General features: G+C 52.4%; 1 long non-coding RNA gene across 1 annotated transcript; it reads right to left on the bottom strand.

Annotated features, from left to right (window-relative positions):
* Nucleotides 1-433: 433 nt before the first annotated feature.
* Nucleotides 434-4,656, bottom strand: LOC106004234. Its single transcript, XR_006604576.1, has 4 exons — nt 4,577-4,656; nt 2,602-2,693; nt 1,672-1,812; nt 434-839 (listed from the first exon to the last, which is right to left on the bottom strand). It is a non-coding gene; the product is annotated as an uncharacterized LOC106004234 (long non-coding RNA).
* Between the last annotated feature and the right edge of the window lie 13,614 nt (nt 4,657-18,270).

Here is an 18,270-nt window from a genome sequence, read left to right as displayed (position 1 = left end):
TCCTGGCTGAGGGTACCTTTGAAACCAGACCATCTGAGGCTTTTGAGAAATGGATGGCCCAAGAGGGGAAGAGAGGTGTCCAGAACACTGTTCACTTCTGCCACTGACCTGCTGTGACCTGGGACAGGTCATGCACTCACTGTTGTGCTCAGAGGACTTCAACAGGAAGACAGCAGCTTGGATTTCTACAGGAAGGGCAGGCTGAACAAGCACGGGGCCCTTGCAGGAGAAGAAAGAGAAAAGAATGAGCATTTTATTAGTTCTGGCCACACGGAAGGCGTGTTCACATATGAATCCCTGAGACAAGCCTATGGCTCAGGGATGATCCCACCCAACATCACTGAGGAGGAGTGAGGCTGGGGCGGAGCGAGGCTGGGACTACTCTACAGCAGGTAAGGGCAGGTGCTCTGGCTCAGGCTATCTGATCTGAAACTTGGCTCCATGGCTTAGTCACTGGGAGACTAGGGATAAGTTATTTCACCCCCAAGTTTATTCAACCCCATAATGGAGATAATAAGGATACTGACCTCGCTCGGGAATAAATGAGATAATATATGTAAACACCTTGGCTGACACACGGCAAGGGCTCAGACGTCGTTGTTGCTAATGGCAGAGGTCACAGAGTGAGCGCCTGGGAGGGCTCCAGCTTGACTTCAAGGCCAACTCTAAAGTCAACACTCTCAGGAGAGGCTCGGTGCCCTCATGTTTCTGCTGGCTCACTGGCATTGACTTTCGAGGCTTTCTTTCCAACTGGGCAGCATGAAGCAACTGAGGGACTCCTTCCTACCTTGTAGGTGTGCAGAATCTAGGTGCTAGATTTCAGTGCAGAGTGGTGAAAGCTGGAAGGGTAGACAAAACAAGGGCTCGAGGCAAACCCCTGACAATCAGCACTCCCAGGAGGAGAAGGGAAGCTGTTACAGAGACTGCTCCGGGCATTACCACCCTGTATCTGCTCTTCCCCTCCCCCTCCTGACAAAGCCTTGATTTTATCGATGATGGCAATACCCAACCCAAAGACTATACTTTCTAGCCTCTGGCATAACATGCCACTCAATTCTGACCAATTAAATATAAAACGAAACGTCAAGTGGAACTTCGAAAGAAGCTGCTTAAAAGAAAGCTGACTCAGCTAGGATGTGTGCCCTGGCCCTTTTCTGTTCTCTAGAAAGGTGATGTGATAACTGGAGCTCTGGCAGCTGTTTTGAACCCTCATGGGACCTTGAAACCGAAGCTGGCAGCAGATTGTTCCAGCAGAAAGTTGGAAGGAGCCAAGGCCCTTGATGACTTCATGGTGTCACTGTGCCATCCTTAAACTGCCTACCTTCAGGCTTTTTGAATGTGAGACTATAAACTCTCATGCGTTTAAGCCAGACTTTGGGAGGATTTCAGTTCCTCAAACTGAATGCAATTCCTAACTGATTCAGAAAGCTTCCTGGGAAAGGAATAATTTGCATGGGCCTTTAAGGTAAGTAATTCTAAGGTAAGTAATTCTTACCTTAAGGTAAGTAATTCTAAGCTGTCTAAGAAATAGCCAGCCCAAAGCATGAGGGGCTGAAATGTGTCACACATGTTAGAGTTGACAGGGATACCCAAGGAAGTGGACACTCCGAGTTTCGGCCACACAGGACTCCCGGCTAAACACATCATACACTCATTGTAATGTGTGCTCACCTGGCCTCCTCTTGAGTAACTCCAGGACCCGAAACTTCAGTTCTAATTGTTCACCAGCTCTTCCTTTCCTTATACTGAATCAAAATCAACATGACTTTCAGGGAGCCAGGCACTATGATCTCCATTTCGCAGATGAGGAACCTGAGGATTAAGGAGGTGTACTGATCTGACCTGGGTTACACAGCTGGTAATGGCAGAGCTGGGACTTGAATCCCAGTTGGCCTAAGTCCATTGCCCACTATTGAATGTGAAATGCTAGCATGTGGCAAAATTACCAGGAGAGCTCATTAAAGCACAGATTGCTGGGTCCTACCCCATTGTCTCTGATTCAGAAGGTCTGAGGCTGAGCCTAGAGTTTGAACAGCTAATAAGGTCCCAGGGGCTGCTGATGCTGCTTGTCCATAAAACTACTTGGAAAACCACTGGATTGGAGCATTAGCTGGGGACAGGGGTCTCCTTGTGGCATGTACAGAGTGGGTACTCTCAGGTTCAACAGGAGTAATAGGAAGTGAGCTGGCACAGAGTAGTGGGGGAAGTCATCCAAGGAGGAGAGCCCAAGCAGACCTGGAGACTCAGAAGAGAAAGGGTGGGGTAATCGGAATGTGCCTGGCCCACAGCCTCAGGGCAAGAAAAGGTTCTTCAGCCAGGAGGGCTCTGGCCTGGGCACAGGGGCAGCCTGGTGCCTGTGATGGGAGGGTCCGCCCTCAGCCACTTGGTTAGTGTGAATTATCTCCTCACACCCCCTCCTCCTTAGCAAAAAGAAAATAACCTGGGAACCTGGCTGAGTTCTGCAGACATCTTCATGACACACTGGGAGATTTGGGAGAGGCTGGCAAGGCCCTCCCAGTCTCCACCCTTCTCAGTGGCACATGGAAGCCCCACACAGCATCACAGTCCAGCCTCTCCTTACTTGTCTAGGAATTTCTTTACCTCCAAGGAAGGCAGCCTTGGGCATGTGGAGAAGAGCCTGACACTCCACCACTATTGCTTGTTGTGTCCTTTCTGGGTTTCAGTTTGCTCACCTGTAAAATAGAAACCGGGAGTCCTTGCCCATGCTTTCTACCTCTCAAGGTGGCCAGCAGGGCTCCCGAGAGATGAGATGCACAGAATACGGACTGCAAAGTACCATGCAGAGATATAGGTTCAGTTTTCACCTGATGGCACAGACTGGGCTGGCCCAGCCGTAGCCTCTCCTGCTTGGTGCTGAAAAGCTTCCAACCTTAACCCCGACTTTCCTGGACACCTGCCATTCTCCTCTGGAAACCCCAGTGAGGCACTATGATTTAGCGAAGGGGAGCTTCGCCTGGAGCTCTGGAGCTCCTGAGTCCTCTTGTCTGTTATGTGCCAGGCCAGGATGGGTGGCACCTGAACTGAGTCCAGGCCCAGCAGGAATGCTGAGAATTCCAAACTGGTTAGCTGCTGGCAGGATCCAGCTGAAATGCAAACGGACACCGCCCTCAGTCCCCCGGCTGGATTTCTTTGGCTTATTGGCTCCCAGCCTCCAGAATGGCTAATGCTGACCCACTGGGAAGAGAATCAGGTTGAAGAACATTTTTGTAGGCCAGAAACCAATCTGAATCTCATTACAAAGCTCCAACCAGATGTGAGAGATTCCATGAGCCCACAAGAGTTTGCTTGAACTGAAGACTATGGTGTAAATACTTTCCTACATATTCGTGCGAGGGGGTTTTCTTTTTGTGTCTTAAAACGGTGCCCTGTTGGCTTGTCAGTTTCCAGGATATAAATTCCTAGAGGGCTGGGAGTAGATTTACAGGGATGAGGAATTGAAAATAGTGCTGATGGGTGTGACAATGGTGAGGATTATGGTGTTGGGGTTGATGCTGGTGGGTACAGTTTAAGGAGCCAGGAAGAAGAGGAGGAGGGGAGACAGGAGAAGTGGTGGTGCTGGGGGAGAGGTGGATGTGAAGGTGAAGAAGGTAGATGGGAGGCTGATGCAGATGAATACAGTGAGTGAGAGGGTGATGAAGGCAGTGATCTGAGTTGTCCATACCCCTCTGAAGGCACTGTTCCCTCTTCTCTCCATATATGTCTGCTTCCCCTTCTAGAACCTACCTCCTTTGGGGCAGGGCCTGTGTCTCACTTACCTTGGTGTCCTAGTACCTCCCCCAGTGGATGTCAACAGTGCTTTCTTCTGAATGAAGGAGTAAGGGACGTGGGGAGCAGCAGGTGTGGCAGGGACAGCCATGATGGCTGGGAGGAAGTGGCCATGTTGGAACAATCTTATGTGGGGCAGCAGAGGCACCACAGAATGGAAGTCCATGCCCCTGGAGACTGGAGCTGGCCCCAGGAGGCACAGCAAATGGTGCTCACGACACTGGCTGGGTGCAGAATGAGAACCAGTGTTCTGGGCCCAGTAGGGCGCAGCCTGGGGACAGCAGCAGAAATTTTCAAAATTTGTTGATCTGCTGAGCCTGCCTGCTGGGTGCATACTGTTTTCCCATAATCATCTTTTTTTTTTTTTTTAAGATTTTATTTATTTATTTGACAGACAGAGATCACAAGTAGGCAGAGAGGCAGGCAGAGAGAGAGAGGAGGAAGCAGACTCCCTGCTGAGCAGAGAGCCCAATGCAGGGCTCGATCCCAGGACCCTGATATCAGAACCTGAGCTGAAGGCAGAGGCTTAACCCACTGAACCACCCAGGTGCCCTTCCCATAATCCTCTTTTGTCTGGCTGAACAATCGAGATGAGGCGGATGGCCAGACAAGTGGGACATAGCTTGATAGGACCCAGGAAGAGGACAGGAGGCTTCCCCACTACTGACAGACAGTTTCCCACTCCATGTCTCCCTTCCTAGCTCAGACACTCAGCTGCAGCTCCCACAGTGACCCCAAAGGCTGCTGAGAATCATTGGGGCCCCACCCCCAGCCAGGCTGGCTCACATACCTCCCTGCACACCTCTTTCCCTCCGAAGCTTCCAGGCTTGTGATAAATGCAGGCCAGTTCAGCCCTTGAGGAAGGCATGCTGCTCCTGGGAGGAGCCTTGTCGACATTCGACACTCTGGGAGAAGGATGGCCCAGCAAGGGAGCAGGGTGGGGGTTGGGCCTGCAGCCCAATTCCCTGCAGAACAAAAAGAGATTTCTCTCTCTGCACCAGCTGCTGAGTCCCCAGCCCTGGTTCAATCATTTTTCAAATTGTAATAAATTAACATTTTCTGGAGCAGGAAAACCACACAGAGAGGCCAAATTACCAAATTTGGGGATGGACTTGAGCCCCTCTGGGCCTGCTTTCCCTCCCTCCCCCAATTCTTGCTAGGGACTAGGGAGGACAGAGCCCCAAGAAACAGCTTCTTCCATTTCAGTCACACCTTTCCTTGTGCTGGCTGGGCCCCACCCCTGTTACCCCCCCCCCCCCCCCCCCCCCCCCCCCCCCCCCCCGCACACAGCCCTGCCTGTCACCTTCTCTTTGTTGACGTTCCCTCAGTCTCTCCCACTTCACAGAATGTAGTGCAGGCCTGTTTATTCCCATTTGGCAGGACAGCCAAAGGACCTGGGAGAGGGTAGAGGAGGAAGACTGGAGTGAGAACACAGGCTCAGCCTGATCTTGGGACCCTGAGGCAGATATTAGAAGTCCTGACACCCCAATTCCCCAAACCTAAAATCGATTTTTTCCCCCACTGAATTGTGAAATTGACAGTTTAAATAGGACAAGGAAACCGGCAGGCTCTTGGAATCCTTCTCTTGTCTTAGTTGGGTTGAAGCTCCCCATTCTCAGCCCTCAAGGAATGACATTCTAAAAATTAACTCTGCTCTCTGGAAGTTTTCCTTAATATACCAGATCCTTCCTTGCGGAGGCACACGAGTGTTCACTTATTTGTGACGATGTGGTTGACATTTGCTGAGTGCTTACAATGTATCAAGCAGTAGGTCGGGTGCTTTCCCTGTGTCATCTCATCGAATCCTAGCATAATGGCTCCAGGTAAACGTCACTACCCCTGGGTAGCAAATGCGGTTTCCATGTGACAGAAACCAAGGTTTGGGAAAGTAAAGTGACTTTCCCAAGGTCACACATCAGAAGACTTTCCCAAGGTCATACACATTTGTATCCAGACCTACTAGTCGCCAAAGCCATACTTTCTTCTCCCCACCTGTCCCATCCCCTTTCCTGTGTTAAGGGGGCCCAGCGGCCCATCACGCCCTTCCCACAAGGCTCCTTTCTCCTCAGATCCCAGCGTGTACACACACCTGAACCAACTTTACTGTCCTCTGTCACAAGCTGAGTTGGTGGCCCTCTCAGGGCCACCCAGTCCTCACCCTTAGCAGTGGGGAACTGGACTCTTGGCCTCAGGATGGAACAAGGGGCTGGCTTGAGTGGGAAGCAGACACAGGGCAAGCTGTGTGGAAGGGGACTGCAGACGTTCACACACTGGAGTGGGGTGACTCTCAAGAGTTTTGTCTCACCAGGGCACGAGCTGAACTGGACATTGTCACAGGGGAACTCTTCTCTTTGATTTTTCCTAAAGGCAGCAGTGAATAGTGGAGAGTCCCGCTGTGGTCTGAGCGCTGGGACCGTTGCTCCCCTCAGCTCTGAAAGTGTTACAGTTTGGTGACACAAAGTCCCTCTGGCTCCCATCTACCTTCTGGGACTTATTTCCCACTCCTTGTCTTTATATACTCCAAGGTTCAACCAAACTCAATATTCCTCCTCCTTGCCTTCCTTCCTTCACTTGTACTGCTCCCACTGCCTGAAACACCCACTCTCCCTACTTTCAGCTATGCAAATCCTACCCACCAAGTAGGGCCCAGCTTAACCATACTTCCTATAAGGAGCTGTCCTTGTCCTCCTCTCCATGACAGTTCCCTCTTCTCTGCCCCCTGAGCTGAAAGAAACTTCCCTCCTCAGAACCCCAACGGCACTTCATCTGACCCTCTCTTAAGGCAATATAGCTACTTTCTCCGTGCAAGTGTAATCATCCGGATCTACTCCTTTGATCCCCTCTAGACTGGGAACCCTCTGAGGGAGAAGCTACATCAGATTCATTTTTGTATTTCCCAGGCCCTCAGTTTCTTAGGAATGTGTTGAGCGTCTCCTTCACATCCTATGTGGTAAGAAGAGCACGGCTTTGGAGTCAGAGACTCCCGGGCCTTAAGCCCCGTTCTGGTTCTTCACAGCTGGTGCCCTTGGGCCAGGTACCCTCCCAATCTGCGACCTGCTTTTCCTCAGCTTTTATAGGATGAAAATAGTACTCACTACCACTCAGGGTTATAGTAAATATTAAATGTGGGACTAAAAGGCCGAGCCTCCCCTCCCTCTTGGCACATGGTTGATATCCAATAAATGTTTGCTTGTCATTCCTCCCTTGGACTGAATCTAATGAATGGATGAATGAACGAGGAGATGAATCAATGCTGCACCTTCCAGATGGCTTTACCCTAAGGTGCGGGGCCTTCCTTGGCCTGGCTGCCCTCTCCTCCAGGCAGACCTGCCCACCAGCAACCACCCTCCCCGATACCCCTCTGTTCTGGTCCCGGCCACCCCAGGCCCACAGTTTACGTGCTGAAATTCCCAGAAGCTGAGACTTCCAAACAAACCCCACAAGTTTGGATTTTTCAGCCATGCTATTAAAACAGTCATTTTCAGCTGCCTAATGTTTCCAACTTCTGCTCTAATCCAGCGGGTAAATATTTACGGAGCCTGACACCACTCCTAGGCCACTCGCTCTGCTGCCAAACATTCATTTCCCTTGCAGCTCCACTGGTTTGATATTTTTAGGAGCAGGGGAGGATAGCGGTGGGTGTGTGTGCCTGTGCGTATGTGTGTGTGAGTGTGTGTGTGTACACACTGCAAGCGCGCCTGCTGGGTGTGCTTGTGAGGGGTAGTGGCTGGTAAGAGAGGCTCAGCCTTCCTTATGGTGAGTTCCCCAGTGAGGGGAGACAGGACAAAGTAGGCCTTGCTACTTCCTTCTGCTCAGATGCCCCCGCAATGGGTTGGGGAGGCATGGGCTTACTGCACTGTGCCCCGACCCTCAAGCATCCCCCTCCTCAGCAGCTGTCCCGTCCCGCCACCCCCGACCCAACACACATAGAACAATCTGGGGCAAATCGGTATCAGGCTGATTTGCTGTATACAGCCAGCAGAGAAGTGTTGAGAGACATGGACAGACTTGGGGGCCTACCTCACTCCTGCCATTTGCTAGGTGGGTGGCCTTGAGCATGTCCCTTTAGCACTCCGAGTCTGTCTCCTTATGCGTGAAATGCAGGTAAGTATCCTTGCCACCCCACCCCATCCCCCTTGGTAAGAGGACTTGTGGAGAGTGCTGAGCACAGCCCCTGGCTAAGGGGAGGGGTCCTGTAAATGGTTCTTTAGGGAGAAGATGCCAAGGTTACCCCCATACCCGCTGACGTCCCAGCCTCACTGAGAATGACCAGCAGTCATTCTCTTGGCACCTCCACACTCTGGCTCAGTCTCTTCCTTCCATCTGGAATGTCCTCAGCATAACTCAGAGCACACGGCTACCTGCTTGAAGCAGTCTTCCCTCATGGCCCTCGCCAAAACCACCACCACGCGCTATCCCTCCCTCTCCACCCCCACTCATAGACTGAGCTCTTGTAGTAGATGAAGGCTGCTGAGTCATATTTGTCTCTACAGCCTCCGAATCAAGCAGAGAGCTACACAAAGTTCTCAATGGATTTTCACTGCATGTGTGAATATTTGTGTAATATTTGTGGGGCTGGTTCGTGGAGGAGAAGAAGCAAAGGATGGTTTTTTAGCTTGCACTGCCCAAGACTTTTCTTTATTCCCCTCACAGGGGAGAACAATAGGAAGAGAGAAGGAAAGCAACATTTTCTGACTATTCCATTCCTGTGGGAACCTTGTCCGTGTTATGGCTCCTGCACCCCAGAATTTATAATGGTGTCCTGACCCTCGACGAGCCCCCAGTGTATGCCAAGCGGCAAATGCTTCACAGGGATTAACACCCTTAATTCTTCCACCAGCTCTATAAAGTAGATGCCCCACTTTAGTGATGGGGTCACTGGTACACAGAGAGGGTAAGTCACTCGACTAGAGTCACACAGGTAATAAAAGGCAAAACCAGGTGTTGAACCCAGGCAGTCTGGCTTCAGAGCCTGTGTTCTTCCTACACTATCTTACCTCCCTTAGGAAGTACCGAAGGAATGTTCATTGAATGAAAGAATAAATGCCTGTTGCTGTACAGCTCACAGTCCCGTATAGTCTTATATTAGTGACTCCTGGCACCTGCCTTTCCTTGGAGGGCTGGCACAATCATCTTCATCACTCAGCTGCTGAAACTGCAGCTCAGAGATGTGAAGTAATCTTTCCCAGGTCACATACTTTGGAAGCAGCAAAGTCGGGACTCGCCTTCCATCCCCCTAGCATGCCTTTGGTGCCGCACCTGACTGGAAGCCCCATAGCAGGACCCACAGGGTGCTTTATTTGCAGTGCTTGGCACACAGAAGGGGAACAGCACTTCTGGACTCTGAAATTCAGCACCCCAAGAGGTCAGGCTGGAAATGACCATGGATGTCGTCCACCCTACACCATGCCCCTTGAGACTGAAGATGGAGTTCTGGGTCCAGAGCAGCTTTCCCAAGGCCACGTAGCCCCTAAGCCAGCGTACCTGAGCTCACACAGCCCCCCTGCTCCCCTATCTCTCTCAGGTATCTCCAGACCATCCAAGGGCCGTGGCCTGGCTGGACACACACACACACACACACACACACACACACACACACACACACACAATTTTCCCTGGGGAATGGGCTTCTGTGAGCTAGAAACCTAGAAGGGTGTAATGAGGAGGAAAGAGTCCAGCAGGGAGAAAATAGGTTGCTTCAGGGAAAGAATTCCAAACAGAATGAGCTGCAATAGAGCCCCTGTTATTAGTAATTGTAGTATCATAAGGATGCCTGGGAAGATGGTAGTGATGACGGTGATGATAACATTGGGGGGAAGGGGGAGGGGGAGGAAGAGCATTGCTCGCTCGTCATGGTGGGCTATTGCCAAGCCTATCTGGCCGCTCGCTTTCCCTCTCAGATGAAAATTTGCTCAGCCCACTCTCAAGAAGGGACAGCCCAGGCAAGGCCACAGTTGGAAGACTGCATGCCTGAGCCCTGCTCAAAGGGTCTGACCCAGATGAATGGCAGGGGGTGGAAATTAAGCCCGGCTCCCTGCACTGGGCCACATGCCCTGCCCCGGCGCTGGCTTCACTACAAGGAGAAAGGGTGTCTTTTTCTAATTGCACAGACTCCATGTGGCTTAGCGGTGGCCCTGAGCTGCAGCGCACAACTACTGGGGGTGGATGGGGTGGTCAGAACGGTGCAATAGCTCATCTCTCTCCTGGCTGGGCCAGCATCCAGACACCCCACCCCCCTCCTCTGCCTTATCTGTGGAGCCGAACATCTCTGACCTGGAATCTGACTCCCATTACTGACTCTCTTGTAATTTGACCTTGGATATAACATGGTGCTTCTCTGAGCCTCAGTTTCCTTATCTGGAGGGTGGGACAGCACCCAGAGGGCCAAATGGCACGGATCACAGGTTGAACAGAGTAGGTGATAAGAACCAAATGAAGTTTCTACCCTCTCCCTCTTCCTCTTTCCCTGGGTGCCCAATCTTTGTTCTGCTTTTGTTTGGGACCCAAACCCCTCCCTGACACCACCCCACCCAGGAAGCAGGGGATGGAAAAGAAAACTTGGCTGGAGGACCTCCAGGGATCTGGAGTACCAATGGAGGAACCTCTAGGTGGTCTGTCTCCTGAGCATTTGCAGCCAAGATCTCAATGTCTGGGCCAGTGATGCCCTGCCTGGCTGTCTGGGAGTCTCCCATTGGGAACTGAGGAGACTGCAAGATCCCTGGGCCTTCCCGTCACGTCTCCTCCCCCTCTCCAAGGCTGCTGAGAGGCTGGGGTGATGGATGGGGCCCTGCCTTCCCCTCACCATTGCTTTGATGAGAAGAAAGAAAAGTCCACCTGAGTCTCAAATCAAAAACAGGTGAATTGCCTAGAAGTCAGGCTGGGCCCTCTCTGGGGTCTGCAAGAAGGTTGGGGCCTGGGGGGAGAAAGGGAGAATGTGAAAAATCATACTGGCAGCTGCGGGTGCCACCGTCCAGCTGTGGTAGGGACCCCAGCTTTGCCATGCCCGTGGGTGAGGACATGCACCTCTCCCTTCACTTTAGCTACCCAGTGCATGGCCTTGCCCACATCCTCAGAGCCCCTGAACGCCCACGTCTGGGAGGCAGGAGGTCTGGGGCCCAGCCTCACCTTGCCACTGCCTTCCTGCGTGTACCTGGGCAAGGCTTTGGCCCTCTTTGGACCTTGATTTCTTTATTTATACCACAGGGAAGGGTTGGGTTCTTCTGAAAGCTGAGACAGGCTGTGGGCCTTAGGTTTGTATCTCAGGGGTAGAGATCAGGGGGGAATGGGTCCTATGTGGGGTCCACAACCGATGTTTGACTTACCTCCTCCCCGGGCCTCTTCCAGCGTGGACATTCTGCAATTATCTGCCCCAAGTCCTACCCGAGGGCCTCCAAAGGCAGTGAGAGAATATGCCAGACAGATTCCTCAGCACACTGACTTTATGGCCCACGTCCAACCCCAGCCTTCTCCCAGTGCAGCACACAGACACTGGCCGGACTCTGTCCATCACACCAAGGGGAATGATGAGGACAAATCTGAGAAGGCGGATCTGGAAGAAGCAATGCTCAAGGCCTCCTGGGATTGAGACTCATTGCTGAAGAATTAAAAAATAAAATAAAATAAAAATGCAAGCTGGAAGAGTCCTAAGAAATCTAGCACACATTGTCTTGGGGGGCAAGTTGAAGCCCAGGAAGCAGATGGGAAAAGCTACACAGCCCGTAAAGGCCAGAGCTGAGACCAGGCCCCAGTATCTGGATTCTTTAAATCCACCCCCGCCCACTCCCAGAGGCTGCCTTTGCTAAGTGAACTGAAGAAAGTTTCTGACCCAGATCGTCTTTCACTCCCAGATTCCAGCAGCGACTGACTTCCCCTACCTGACTCCCTGTGCCAGCTTGTGGAAGGCCAGGGCTGGGGCCAAGGCCTCTCCCCTGGTCCAGCCTGAGGGGTCACTGGGGAGCAAAGGCAGAAGGGAGAGGAGAAAGGAAGCAGAGAAGGGAGAGGGAAGGCCAGGAGAGAAGGGAAGAGAGAGAAAGAGGGCCATGGGCGAGGAGAAGGAGGGCGTGGACGCTGCTAAGGGAGAAAGAAGAGCACAGCCCCCAGAAGAGATTTGAAGCAAGGGCTATGAGAAGCAAGAAGTCAGGCCAGGAAAGGAACGGAGGGTGAGCAGGTAGGAGAGAGACACCCGCAAAAGAGGAAAGCTGAAGAAAGCAACAAGGAAACTGGTTCTGTGGCCAAGGGGTCTCCTCTCCCCACCTTTCATGGAGCTCCCCCAGGGGTAGTGGGGGCCAGTTGAAATGAAACACCTCGTTGCTGGGCCCGGGGATGTGACCCTCGGTATAAGAGGATTAGGGAGACTTCCAAGAGGAAATGGGAGGGTGCCAGGAGTGGGGGAGCGCAACACAAACTCCTGCTGCCCCCTCCCCAAGACGGGAGAAAGCAACCCACCCCCAGCCCGCCGGAGCCATGGAGCGCTAGTGCCCCCTTGTGGCAACAGTGCTCAGCTAGCCTGGGTGGCCCAGGGCAGCCTGGAAAAATCAGGTAGGAGGGGGTGCCAGATTGGACTCAGGGCACCAGATTGGACTCAGGGCTCCAGAAGGAGGCAGGTGTGATGGAGAACCCAGCAGCTGGGTCAGTGACTGCTGGAGACCTCCAAGACTTTCAAGCATTGGTAGAGACCAAAACATTGAGCCTGGGGGTTTTGCCTCAGCCTCTATTTTCCTCGAGGGGAGCTCACAAGAGGTCTCTGTGAGACCCTAAGGCAGGAAAAAACCAGGGCGAGCTCATGCCTCCCACCCCAGAAGGCCAGTTTCAGTCCCTGACATCCTGGTCTCTGCCTTTCTGGGATTCTGGGTGTCTCCTGCTTCACTCCCAAGGGTCTGCATCTCTGGGGCAGGGTACGTGTGGATAGGAGGTCATCTTGTGCACGGTAGGGGTGGGGACGCAAGCGGAGTCACCCCAAAGAGCACACAGCTGACCGCAGAGGCCTTGCAAGGAGCTGAGTGGAAAAGGCAGTCACCTGGAAGATTCTGGAACCCTAGGTTACACTGTGCTTCCCTGGCTGTCTTGCTGTTCAACTTTGAGTACATCCTTGCTCTCTCTGGGCTTCAGGCTACCCATCTGGAACCAAAAGGTCTGGACTCTGGTGATTTCTAAGAGCCCATCCAGCTGTAACCCTCTGCAATGCTATGATTCCTAAGGATGGAGCTTGAAGAGGAAAAGACTCCCCATGCTAGGCAGTGTTGGTACTGCATTGTGATTCTGACACAACCAGAAGGACATTGTACCCAGTCCCCAGCTTTAATTCTTCCAGTGCCCTCAGCAAAGCTTCTACCCTAGATCTGCTCAGAGAGACCCATGGGGGCCTAGTCAGGCTTGCTCGGTGGCACTGGGAGCGGGGTGCATTCTTTCAGACAAGGGGCCAAGGGCAAGAGGCCAGCCTTTCATCAGTCTGTGCAGTACTCTTCATATGTCCCTTCAGAGCCCAGAGCCCCAGGGTGGATGGAAAGTGCAAGGCCAGCAAGATCTCGTCAGTGAGCCCAGCCCAGGGCAGGAGATGGCCTGGAAAAGGAGAAACCTGAGCCTGGCTCAGCCCCCCAAGAGAGGAGGGGAGGGAATGGAGGGAGTACAGGGAGGTAAAGGGCACCTCAAGGAGGCCAGCTGGCTCAGGCAGGGGAGCCCTCAGCCAGCCCGGTTTGTGAAACCCCCGTGATTGAGAAACAAAGCCCTGAAATGGGGTGAGGGAGGTGGGGTCACCAATCTGGAGAAAGAAACCAGAAAGGAGGCTGAGCAAGGGTCTTTGAGTTTAGAGTTGGTTTGGTGCTTGAGTCTGTCTGTTGACCTCTCTGTGCCTCAGTTTCCTTATCTATGAAATGGAGACATTAGTACCTACCTTGCAGAGCTGCCATGAAAATTAAGTGAGTTACTATTCTTAAAAAGCTCTTAAATATTCCCTGGCATCTAGCGAGTGAGTGAATGTGTGTGCATATGTGTGTGTGTGTGTGTGTGTGCCTCTTTCTCTCTATTTCTATTTTCAACCCCCAGGAAATCCTGTCCTAGAGCACACCAGACCAAAAAATCCTGGAATGTTCTACCTGGCAAGAAACTTCTACTCTGAGGGTAAAAGGAATTGATCAGGTTCAAATTCCAGTCCTGGCCCTCCTTCCACACAACGGATACCAAAGAGTACATTTCAGCCCAGAGAGGGAAAGAGACTTGCTTGAGATCACACAGCAAATCATGGCCCAGCTGAGATCTCTTTACTGCCAGGCCTGAGCCTTGCTTTTTGTCCTTCCTCTGATGGGTGTCCCCCGGTGCCCATGTTTGCCAGCCCGAGCCCTGCATCTTCCCAAGAGATGGGCTCTTGATAGGCATATCAACGAGCGGACCATGGCCCTGAGACGGGAGATGACGATACTCACCTGTGGCTGGTTGGAGGTCCTGTTTAGCACTCAGTTTGCCTCCTTACTCTCATGTTCCTTGGAGCCAGAGACTTTTCCAGCTGGAAAGAACCTCGTGGATCTTTTCGTCCCCAGATTCCCCTTCTATCTGCCATCTGCCATCCCCAGCCTCCATCTCTGTACCCTCCACCCACCTCCCCAGACTCTGCTTCCTCTTGTAGGTATTTAACCCCAAATAACCCAGACCTTCCTTGGCCTCTCGTCCCATTTCCCTGGGGGGCTGACCATGTCTGGTTGAAAAGCTTGCTTAGGCTGGTAATTGACATGGAACAAGACAACCAGAGAGACAGAGGCCTCAGTCCTGTCCAGCTCAGCAGCCCTGGCCCTCCTGCCTTGCCACCGCCCTCCAGGCCGGCTGCTGGCCCAGGTGCTCTTTTCCCAGGTCCTGCTTGGAGCCACCCACCCCAGAGAGGGTGGGATTCTGGACTGAGGCCCCGGGAAAGGAGACTAGAGCCCCCCTTCCCCCGCCACCGCCACCGTCAGGGCCCAAGGAGCTCTAGGCACCCTCTCCTCCTTCCAGTCCCTCCTCCTCCCTCCCCTCAGCCCAGCTTGGGCTGGACTATTCCCTAGTGCCTGGGCTAGACCTGTTTCCAATGATTCACGTCTATGCATTCCCACCTCGCCCCTGGGAGCCAGCTCTGCACTCTTAATAGATCTTACGGTTAAGAAGTTTTTTCCTGCTACTCAGTGTTAGTGCTTAAAGTGCAGTTACACTCTGAAAATTGACCATAAAATGACACCATGGGGTCCACATTTATCCTCCAGCCACAATTCCAGACCAGCCTGGTTCAGTTTTCAGGTTGAAAAATGGCTTTTGGGGGCTTCAAACTCCACCCAAGTCCTAAATCTGCCTTGGTGCTTCCCCCGCCCCCAGTGGCGCCTCCCTCTCCCAGGCTGGGAGAGAAGCAGGCCCTTGGACTGCTAAGGTGGCAAGCCAGGCAGGCTCAGCTCAGCCCATTTCCTGCCAGAGTTGGGGGGCTTAGGTGGGGGGACAACTATAAGAGCATGAGGGCCGAGACCTCGATGTAAGAAGAGATGGGCCCTGTCGACCCAGGCTGGGAGGCCTCCAGTGGGACTCCAGGCTGTGATGAGCATTGGAATGAGTCCCTTGGCCCTTGGGCAGGACTGGGGACAGGCAGAGAGAGGGATCCCCTCTCTGCAGGGCGTCTGAGGCAAAGGCAGACCTCCATCCCTCTAACTCAGCTGCTCGACAAGATTCCTCAATGGTGTGGCCAGGGAGAGGGTCAGGGAGACCAGTCAGGTTAGGGCTAAGTAAGGCCTGGACTCAGACTCAGCCCAGTCCAGAGGTCACCCCTGTTATAAGTCAGGATGAAGAGGCCCCCGACAGAATGGATGTACGGCCAAAGGCTTTAGGACGGAGCCCTGGGGGCTGCTCCTTAGGCCCCGGGCTGTCCCCCCTAAAGCCCAGGCCCAGTACCTGTGGGAGGACCCTCTGTAGCGTTTCCCCTCTTGTTTACTCTGACAGGCTTGATTATCTGGTTCCCAAGCCCACAGCAAATTAGAAGCAGTAAATCAAAAGGAGGGCAGAGGGGCTGCTGGGAGCAGGCACACTAAAAGTGTCAAGAAGTGAGAGCTGATGGCCTGACAGCAGGGGAGTAGGCAGCAAACCCAGTAAAATACAAAACAACCCCAAGCAGGTACGAGAGCTCAAAGATCGCAAACAAACTGGGGCCATTTCGTGCAGGGGAAACAGACCTGAGGAGATCACGACAGCCAGGGTTAATAATCATGGGGGGCTTAATGACGATGCCCCCAGAACTTTAGAAAGAGCTCGACTATGCTCCGTCGAAGGAAGCAGGGAAGACAGGGAATATGTTTCCTAAACACTTTCATGGAAATGAGTCACCTCTCTCTTTCTGTCTCTCTCTTTTTTTTAAGTACACATGCACGGGAATAAAACCTCACCTCCCAGACAAATCCTAAAGTCCAGCATGCCTCATTTCTCAAGTCCTGCCAAGCTCAAGTTGGCTGGGTTCCCCCATCCCACCAAGAACCAGTGCACCATGGACGTGCCCGTTTGCTTGGGAGCTGGTCCTGAGACTAACACAGGTTCCACCACTTACTGTCTGTGGGACGCTCATGAAGCACTTGCCTCCCTGAACCTCAGCTGTTTTCATTGGTAGCGTGTTCATAATAATACTTGCCTCCAGAGCCATGAGGATTAAATCAGGGAAACCAAAGCCCCCGTGTCCAGCCCCCCAGTGTGGAGTTGGAGCTCACTCGGTGTTTCCTCCTCCTTTAAGTTCTGTAGCCATGGCGTGCCTGGGTGGCTCAGTTGTTAAGCATCTGCCTTCAGCTCAGGTTATGATCCCAGTGTCCTGGGATCGAGCCCCATGTTGATATCCTTGCTCAGTGGGAAGCCTGCTTCTCCCTCTGCCACTCCCCGTGCTTGTGTTGCCTCTCTTGCTGTCTCTCTCTCTCTGTCAAATAAATAAATAAAATCTTTTATTTATTTATTTATTTATTTATTTTTAAAGAAGATCTCTGGCTAGAAGGCTGAAAATAGCAGCCCAGCCTGTGGAAGGACCTTGGGAGTGGCAGCTCAGGGGGTCCTTCTCTCAGCACTTTTGGTGGGGACACTGGAGCTCAGAGGTGATGGCTGGCTCTGGGTAGGGCTGGTGTGTGCCGAGAGGTACGGGGAGGAAGAGAAGCCGGGCCCATAAGAACAAGGGTTAAGGGTCAGGGAGCCCCCTTTGCTTCTTCCTCTTCCCTTGGTTTCCGTAATCTTTCCCTTTAAGACCAGCTTCCCCAGCCTCTCTGATACCTCACCTGGTGCTTAAGCCAGGAATGGAGAGTAAGGGCCCACCTCCCAGGGATTAGGTGCCAACACATGTCATGGGAAAAGCACCTGTAGCACCAAGCAGACCTAGCCAGTGATGACATGGACCAGACAGAACCAGTATCTGCAGGCAGGCAGGTATACTTGGCTCCTACTGGCCTGGGCACTTGTATTCCAGGGACACATGGGACAGGGTCACTCTGCTCAGAGCCCAGCTTTAAACTGCCCCCTCCCTTGTCCTTAAAGAACACCTCCCCTCTGTGCCATTTAGACAGGACAGCAAAAGACAGGAAGGTTCCTGAGGGGATGGGAGATGTGTGGGTCTGTCGCGCCCGGGAGACAAAGTCAACACAGGACAAGTTCTAAAAAGTGTGGGAGCTGAACTAGCCAGTTTGCCAGAAACATGCCATATTTTGAATTTCAGTTATCCCGAGGAGCAAGGGCTGTGGTGATAGACACACTTGATTCAAATCCCAACTTGACCCATTCTTCTATGACTACAGGCAGTTCACTTCTCCTTCATAAGCTTCGGCTTCTTCTTCTACTCCATGGAATTTGTTGAAAAGGCTGAGTGAATAAAAGAATGTAGCATGGTATCTAGCACACAGTACAAATTCAATAAATAGTGGATGTTTGCATGACAGCCACTACTCTGGGTGTGGTACATGGACTGACTCATTTACTCCCACGGCAATACCATGAGACAGGCATCGTTCTTCTTCTTCTTCTTCTTCTTTTTTTTTTAAAGATTTTATTTATTTATTTGACACGGAGAGAGAGGGAATGCATGTGCATGCATGTGTGCACACAGGTGGGGAGGGGCAGGGAGAGGGAGAAGCAGGCTCCCCACTGAGCAGGGAGCCTGACTTGGGACTCGATCCCAAGACCCTGGGATCAGGACCTGAGCCAAAGGCAGAGGGTCACTTAACCAACAAAGCCACCCAGGCGTCCCCAGCCACTGTTATTCCTTTTTTAAAAATGATTTATTTATTTATTAGAGAGAGAGAGAACGAGCTGGGGGGGGAGTGTAGAGGGTGAAGCAGGCTCCCCACTGAGCAGGGAGGTGGATGTGGGACTCGATCCCAGGACCCCAGGATCTTGACCTGAGCTGAAAGCACATGCTTAAGAGACTGAGCCACCCCAGGCCCCCCAGGCATTGTTATTCTTATCCTCATTTTAAAGATGCAGACACTGAACTTCTGAGGGTATGAGTGACTTTCCCTATGT

Source organism: Mustela putorius, unplaced genomic scaffold (assembly GCF_011764305.1).
Source record: "Mustela putorius furo isolate JIRA1106 unplaced genomic scaffold, ASM1176430v1.1 tig00004053_pilon_pilon_pilon, whole genome shotgun sequence".
In the NCBI taxonomy this organism is placed as follows: Eukaryota; Metazoa; Chordata; class Mammalia; order Carnivora; family Mustelidae; genus Mustela; species Mustela putorius.
This window is presented reverse-complemented; position numbering and strand designations above follow the sequence as displayed.